Source organism: Myotis yumanensis, unplaced genomic scaffold (genome assembly GCF_028538775.1).
Source record: "Myotis yumanensis isolate MYYU_CA2020_CCGP unplaced genomic scaffold, mMyoYum1.0.hap1 SCAF_18, whole genome shotgun sequence".
NCBI lineage: Eukaryota > Metazoa > Chordata > Mammalia > Chiroptera > Vespertilionidae > Myotis > Myotis yumanensis.
Genome location: NW_027223769.1, coordinates 36,881,337 through 36,889,161, shown reverse-complemented (window position 1 = coordinate 36,889,161; position 7,825 = coordinate 36,881,337). Strand labels below are relative to the sequence as shown.

General features: G+C 51.4%; 1 protein-coding gene across 5 annotated transcripts in view; it reads left to right on the top strand.

Moving 5' to 3' along the window:
* CHD9 (chromodomain helicase DNA binding protein 9) overlaps window positions 1-7,825 on the top strand; it is a 156,470-nt gene that overhangs the window by 27,084 nt on the left and 121,561 nt on the right. For 4 of the 5 annotated variants that reach the window (XR_011468871.1, XM_070398146.1, XM_070398145.1 and 1 more), the window contains exon 1: window positions 4,894-4,969. The exons of the other annotated variant lie outside the window; for it this stretch is intronic. The gene's annotated coding sequence lies outside the window, so the exon portion shown is untranslated. Of the gene's footprint in view, window positions 1-4,893; window positions 4,970-7,825 lie in introns of those variants that run through there. 5 annotated transcript variants of the gene reach the window in all.

Sequence of the window (7,825 nt, the reverse complement as noted above, 5' to 3'; positions counted from 1 at the left end):
CCTGCGAAGCCTTTAGCACTGTGCCTGGTACACAGTGAAGATGCAATTAATGTTCATCATCATCATCATCATTGTTACTCTACTCTGTAATGCTCCATTCACTCAAGAAATAATTTTATTGCCCTAGCCGGTATGGCTCAGTGGACAGAACGTTGGCCTGCAGACTGAAGGGTCCTGGGTTCGATTCCGGTCAAGGGCACATGCCGGGATTTCGGGCTCAGTCCCCAGTAGGGGGAGTGCAGAAGACAGTTGATCAATGATTCTCTCTCGTCGCTGATGTTTCTATCTCTCTTTCTCTCTCCCTTCCTCTCTGAAATCAATAAAAATGTATTTAAAAAAAATAATTTTATTGAGCACCTACTATGTGCCAGGCCCTGGCCTTGATCGTGGGAGTACAGCAGAGAAGGCATCGCACACGGTTCCTGCCCTCTGGGGGCTTATATGCTTTTTATAAATATATTTTTATTGATTACAGAGAAGAAGGGAGAGGGAGAAAGAGGTGGAAACATCAGTGATGAGAGAGAGTCGTTCATTGGCTGCCTCCTGCACGCCCCACACTGGGGATGGAGCCCGCCACCCAGGCATGTGCCCTGACCTGGAATCGAACTGTGACCTCCTGGGTCGTGGGTTGTTACTCAACCTCTGGAGCCTCGCCGGCCAGGCTGCACCTTTCTGTTGGAGAAGCATTGGGGTCCCTGTTATGTCATGTGGTCCCCTCGAATGCCTGTAGTCAGGCAAAGGCCATAGGATTGTCCCAACTGTATGGACCGAAGGCTGAGGTTTAGAGGATTGAGCTAGAAACTGCCCAGCTCCGACCTCATCTGGAGTCTGTCTGACTCCGGTTTCTGGAGGCACCAGTGACTGTCCTGGGCGTGGGGGTGAGGGTGAGATGAGGGCCATGTCAGCAGCTCCCAGAACCCTGAAAGCCCCGACCCCACTGGCAGGAGCACAGAGAGGTGGGACCGCCCTTCAGGTGCCTCTGAGAGGCTCACTTTGTTCTGTCCGTGATGTCAGTCCCTGAACTGGGCCGGACCAAGCGTTCCTCTGCCTGCTGCCAGCCTCAGGGGCCCCAGCCTGTGGTCCACGGCCTGTGGCCACCACCATAAGCAGCCCAGCTGCCCGAGAGCACGCCCCCTCGGCCCCACCCAGAGCAGGAGAGAGGAAGCGCTAAGACTGTGGGCTCAGTGACCAGCCATCTCTGGGCGGTGCCCAGAACTCCCAGCTAGAAGGGGATTGTCTGCACACACCCAGCATCACCTGGTCAGGGCCAGGTGGGCGGGGCAGGCTGATCCTGTCTGACAATACCGCACGCAGAACTGGAGGTCTGTCCTGGGGAAGTGGCAGCGCCAGGCCTGGCAAGACCCAGGGAGAGGGCCCTGAGGGCCAGCCAGCCGCCGCATAGAGAGACCAGGATCTGAACAGGGCATGACCCCGACCCCCACCCTCTGACCCCAGGTTCTGAGCCTACAGGATAGCAGGTGACCGATGAAGGGGTCTCCACTTGCAGGGTCAACTCTGCCCAGTCCTCATGGGGACACCCCCCTCCCCCCCCCCCCCCCCCCCCCCCGCCCTCTCCCGCATCTTCTCTCCCCCCTCACTCCTGACATGCCCACACCCTTCCGAGGTGTGTTTCCTGCCAGTCCCAAGGGAAGAGTTTTGTTTTCCTTTGTCTCGAATCCAAGGACACAGGATGACTCATCATCTTTGATTCATGACATTCTTTCCCCTTCAGCTGGACCTTGCTCAGCGTGCATCTGGCTGTTTTGTTGTTGTTGCCACTCAATTCTTCCCAGGTGGTTCTGCCTTTCCCATCCATTGGCATCCCTTACTGTATCTCTTTTTTTATGATTATTATTGGTTTTAGAGAGGAAGGGAAAGAGAGAGAGAGAGAAGGTGGGAGGGAGATGGAAATATCAATGATGAGAGAGAATCATTGATTGGCTGCCTCCTCCCACTGGGGATCGAGCCCACAACCCCGGGCATGTGCCCTTGACCAGAACTGAACCTGGGACCCTTCAGTCTGCAGGCCGGCGCTCTATCCACTGAACAAAACGAGCTAGGGAGTCCCTCACTCCATCGTGAAAATCTAGTTAACATGCTTTTGCTTTTCTAAAATAATAATAATAATAATTGTATTTAACATATTTTCCTGAAAGGCATAGTGTTTAGATTTTGTTGTTTTTACCTGAAGAGAATGTTCTGCTGTCTGTCGCCTTCTGGAATATACCTTTTTCTTATACTATTATATTGGTGACGATCATCCATTCCGTAGCATAGCGTGTTGGTCCATATGTTTTCACTGTGATATTCTAGTTCTCTCTAGTATGTTCCACAAGTGTTTATTTATTCTCCTGGCAATGAACATTTGAGTCGTGATCAGCTTTCCACCATTTTGGATGTGCTGAGCTGAGCATTCTTGCACGGGTCTCCTGGAGAACAATGTGGATGTAGGAATTTATAATCCCACCACCAACAAACATACAGGTCCTGGCATATACAACACCTGGCATTTTCAGATTTCTTATTTTTTTTCCAACTGTGAGGTTACTAAATAGTACCTCATTGTCTCATTGTGGTCTGTTCCTTTTTTAAAAAAATTGATTTTTTAAAAAAGAGAGAGAAACATGGATTTGTTGTTCCACTTTTTTATGGATTCATTGGTTGGTTCTGGTATGTGCCCTGACTGGGGATCGAACCTGCAACCTTGGCCGATGGGAATGACACTCTAACCAACTGAGCTACCCAGCCAGCGCTGGTCTGTTCCTTTTCCGTGGCTATCCAAGTGGGTTGTCATTGGTCGCTGGGGCTGTGGGGAGCACCCTGCAAGGAAGGGGGCCCTGAGATGTAATGAAACCCAGGATTGCAAAACCTCTCCCAAGGGGGACCAGGTCCTGGTCTTGTTCAGCTCTGGGTCCCCAGTGCCCAACACAGTGCTTGACACCTCATCATTGTCATCATCATAACAACAATCACAATAGGTAACATTTATTGCGTGCTTACTAAGTGCCCGGTCCTATGCTAACTACCATCATTACTTTTATTAGCTCATGTAATCATTCCAGAAACCCTACAAGGAAGCTCTATATTACCCCCATATAAAAGATGGGGAGCCCTGGCTGGTGTGGCTCAGTTGGTTGGGTGTCATCCCATGCACCGAAGGTTTGCTGATTCAATTCCCGGACAAAACGACAACAGAAAATGATGGGGAACTGAAATTCAGTATCTTTCCCAGAATCACACACGTGGTAAATGAGGCAGCCAGGATCTGAACCCTGGTACCTGACCCCCAAGCCCTTACCAATCTTTTTTAGGTGCCTTTACCTGCCCATCATTGGGGGGCAAGGTCAAAGGCCACAGCACTTCCACTTTCCATCGTCTATCAAATATGTTTAAAATGCACCTACATTTTGGTTGTAAACAAAGCTTAGAGGGTTTTTATAATTTTACTCCAGTCAAATGTAACTCATTTCACTTGTGATTGCTTAGAATGTGCTAGTAATCATTATACAGACTTTTCTGAGCTCCCACTGTGGGAGAAATCTTACCTACAAATTGCTCTCCAGTGTCGGGAGATGTTGATGAATTCCTTCTTTACCAACAATTCCCTTAACCCGGCTCTATTTTTCCCTCTGATCACACTTATTTCTAACATATCATTTACTTATCATTGTGTCTATGACTGACTCAGGAGGCAGGAATATTTGCCTGCTTCCTTCTGTCTGTGTCTTTAATTGGTTTAGCACTTATGTACTCCTAGTGCCTAAAACTGTGGCTGACACAAAGAAGCAACTCAACAAGTATTTGTTGAATGAATGGAATAAATGTATGCTTTCAGGAAGGAAGGAAGGAAGGAAGGAAGGAAGGAAGGAAGGAAGGAAGGAAATGAACCAGTGAATATGAAATTGAACAGTTAATGAAGACCGACTGTATGATTTTAATTTTGTGGTTTTATTTTTCATTTTGAAGCCAACTCTTTTTTTCAAGTTTCGGGTTTCAAACCTGTCTGCGGGAAGCGAGGTTTTGTGTCTGCATGCCTGAAGTGTGAAACAGTTTAGATCCAGGACAATGTTTTTTTGCCTTTTCCTTTTATCTCTTCAACACCAACGTCAACAATGAGCAAGCCTGCCTCTGATAAGACGAGCCATGAGGCAGGAGGCATTTCAAAACAAAACAGAACAAACACTCCTGGCAGCTGTGTTCACAGAGCAGTTTTTCTAGGATCGACATCGGTGTCCGGGTCCAACACACCCCATGACCTATGCAAAACATCTGACGTGTGTAAACAGACCTGAGTCCCTGGCTGTTATTATTATTATTATTATTTTGGTAATAAATATATTTTTATTGATTCCAGAGAAAAAGGGAGAGGGCAAGAGAGAGAAACATCAATGATGAGAGAGAATCATGGGTCAGCTGCCTCCTGTACGCCCTCCTTCCCCCACTGGGGATCGAGCCTGCAACCCAGGCCTGTGTGCCCTGACCTGGAATCTAACCATGACCTCCTGGTTCACAGGTCGACGCTCAACCACTGAGCCACGCAGCCAGGCCCTGGCTGTCATTCCGGGGTGCACTGGGTAGAGGCAGGAATCAGGAACCATGCCTCCAGTCAAGCGTCTGTCTGGCTCGGTTCTCAGAGCCAGGCCAAATGAGTAATTATAGCTTCCCTCTGTGGTGAGCAGGGCAGGAGGCTGGGTTAATAAAGGCAGCCTGCTGTCTGTCTCCAGCCTGGCTCTGACTCATGGAACCAGGGAGTCCCAGAAGCGCTACCCACAGGGGCTGGTGAGCAGCGGGGAGGTGGGGAGCCAGGCCCGGAGGTTCGGGGAAACTCCCCGCTTTGGCCTGGAAAAGACCCTGCAGCTGGAGCCAGAGGAAGTGCGGCTCAGCCCCAGCAGCTGCTGCTCCAGCCCCTGCAGCCACCGCCGCACCCAGGAGAGGAGGCCCCGCCGTGCGGAGACGTAGAATAAAATGGGTTAGTCATTTTCATCTTCGAAATTAACTGGGGGTGGGGGGTGGGGGGGGAGGAGCCGAATTGTCTCGACTATTGGGGAGGGCTGTGTTTGTAGGATACACCAGTGGCTTCGGTTTCTTTGGAGGGGGGGGAGGGGGGGGCTGGGTGGATGGGGTGATGAGCGATCTGTTCATTGGATGTCCCCCTGTGGCCCGGGAGGCGGTTACTGAGGTCTCTCCAGCCTCAGAGACAGTGTGACCTGGGCGTGGCTCCAGCCGCCCTGGGGTGCCTGTGTGCTCCACCTGAGCGAGGTCACCCGAGGTCACTGCCTCCTTCCTTCCGTCTCCAGCAGCTCCTTCCCTTGACCGTCAGCCAGACAGTGACTACTTGACCTCCTCCTCCTCCTCCTCCTCCTCCTCCTCCTCCTCCTCCAGGCGCTGTGGGCCTGGAGATTCCGGCTCCCACCCCTTCCCTTCCCGCTGACTCACCAACCTCCCAGTCAGGTGATCCTCCCCTGGGCCCTGCCGAGAGCACCTTGACCTACATTCCGAACTCTCCATTACCGCCCGGCCGGCTGAATGGTCCTGAGAGCCAGGGCCCGCCAGGCCAGCGGGCACCGTGCCCGAGTGGCGCTGCCGGCCGCCCCGGGCTGCAGACCTGGCACCCCGGGAGGTGGGAGGAGGCCCTCCCTTTCCGAGAACCACCCCAGACAGGCCTGGAAATGGAAAGTTGGGGAGGCTGGAGGCTGTGTGCGGGGCGGGGGGAGGGAGGGGCGGCGAGTGGAGTCAGCTGGGAAGGCTGACAGCCACTGGGAGCCACGCGCTCCCCCCCTCCCCACACTCCCCCTCCTGCTCCGGGCTCAGCGGCTCCGTGCCAGGCCCTGACAGAGCAGAGCAGGCTGCCGGGGACAGTGGTGAAGGGCAGATGCAGCCCTGGCTCCCGGCTGGGGGAGGTTGCTGCCAGGGGCAGGGGAGAGGCGAGAAACCGCGGTGCAAATCCTGGCATAAAGCTAGATCAGCTCATCCCTTCCCCCGCCCCAAGAAGCAAGTTCCCATCCCCACAGGAGCCCCAGCATGGCCTCTGCCTGTGCTTCTGTGAGTTCTCGGTGCACTGGCTGCCGTGCAGCCTGTGTCCTCTGGCTGTGCTGTGGGAAAGAGAATCAAAAGGGAGAATCTGTTCGCAGTCAGTGGCTCAGCCTCACCCATGGGCCCCCAGCCTGTAAGCCGCGATGTTACCTGAAGATCGCCTTCCGTTGCATGACACTGGGCTCCGAAGTAGGCCTCCGCCTTCCAGGCCTCGCTTTACCACTTAGTAGCTCCATGTCCTTGGCAAGTCACTAGAAGCCTTGGTCCCCAGCCTGTCTCGGGGATTTCCATAAAGCCACCCTACCTCAGATGGCCTGCGCGTTCCATCGGGCGATGTGTGTAAAGGTCTTACATTCAGCCCGGCCGGCCTGGCTCAGCGGTTGAGTGTCGACCCATGAACCAGGAGGTCACCATTCGATTCCTGTTGCGGTCTGGATGCCCAGTCAGGGGCATGTAGGAGGCAGCCGATCCATGATTCTCTCTCATCATTGATGTTTTCTACCTCTCTCCTCTCTTCCTTTCTAAAATCAATAAAAAATATATTTTTAAAAAATGCAAGTATTATATTCATTATATATCATTAGGCATGACTCTAAGGCAGTGATGGTGAACCTATGACACGCGTGTCAGAGGTGACACTCAAACTCATTTTTTTTTTTGGTTGATTTTTCTTTGTTAAATGGCATTTAAATATATAAAATAAATATCAAAAATATAAGTCTTTGTTTTAATATGGCTACAAATATAAAAAAATTTCTACATGTGACACGGCACCAGAGTTAAGTTAGGGTTTTTCAAAATGCTGACACGCAGAGCTCAAAAGGTTCGCCATCACTGATCTAAGATATCCTTTTCTGTAGATTGTTAAGTCCCGCTTCCTTCCCACCTGAGAAGATTATTTTATTGGTTGAAGGTCCCACACATAGAGGAGGCTGCCTCTGGGTGCGTGTATTCATGCACCCCCTACAGCCCAGGAGGGTAGGTGAGGCCAGCATTTATGGTTCTGTTGTATAGAGGAGGCTACTCAGGCTTCAAAAAAAAAAAAAGATCATTTGCTAAGTGTTGAGGGAGAGTCAGGACTGACACACACAGGCTGCTTTTCTGCCTCTTCTCACGCAAGCATCGATCCTCGCTAAACCACCTGGCTGACCTTTGGCTCCTGCCGGGCCCACGCAGAGGAAATACTTGGTGATGAGTCCTCCAGGAGCTGCCCCTCTTCCCAGGGGTTGGCCAAGAGAATTTTTTCCAAAATCTAAACCGCATTTAAGTCCTTTCCTCCACGGTTAGCATTTTTCCGGCTCGGTCGCCGAAGCCTGGAGGAAACGGTGAACTGTGACATTTTCTCTGCTCCCCGTGTATTTAAGGAGCACAGGGAGAGCTGGCCACTTTCTGTTGGAGAAGGCTGTGCCTGCTCTGATGGCGCACTCAGAAACAGCATTGCCGCCCCAGCTGGTTTGGCTCAGTGGATAGAGCGGCCTTCGGACTAAGGCAGTGATGGCGAACCTTTTGAGCTCGGCGTGTCAGCATTTTGAAAAACCCTAACTTAACTCTGGTGCCGTGTCACATATAGAAATTTTTTGATATTTGCAACCATAGTAAAACAAAGACTTATGTTTTTGATATTTATTTTATATATCTAAATGCCATTGAACAAAGAAAAATCAACCAAAAAAATGAGTTCGCGTGTCACCTCTGACACGCGTGTCATAGGTTCGCCATCACTGGACTAAGGGGTCCCAGGTTCTCTTCCAGTCCAGGGCACATGGTTGGGTTGTGGGCTCGATCCCCAGTA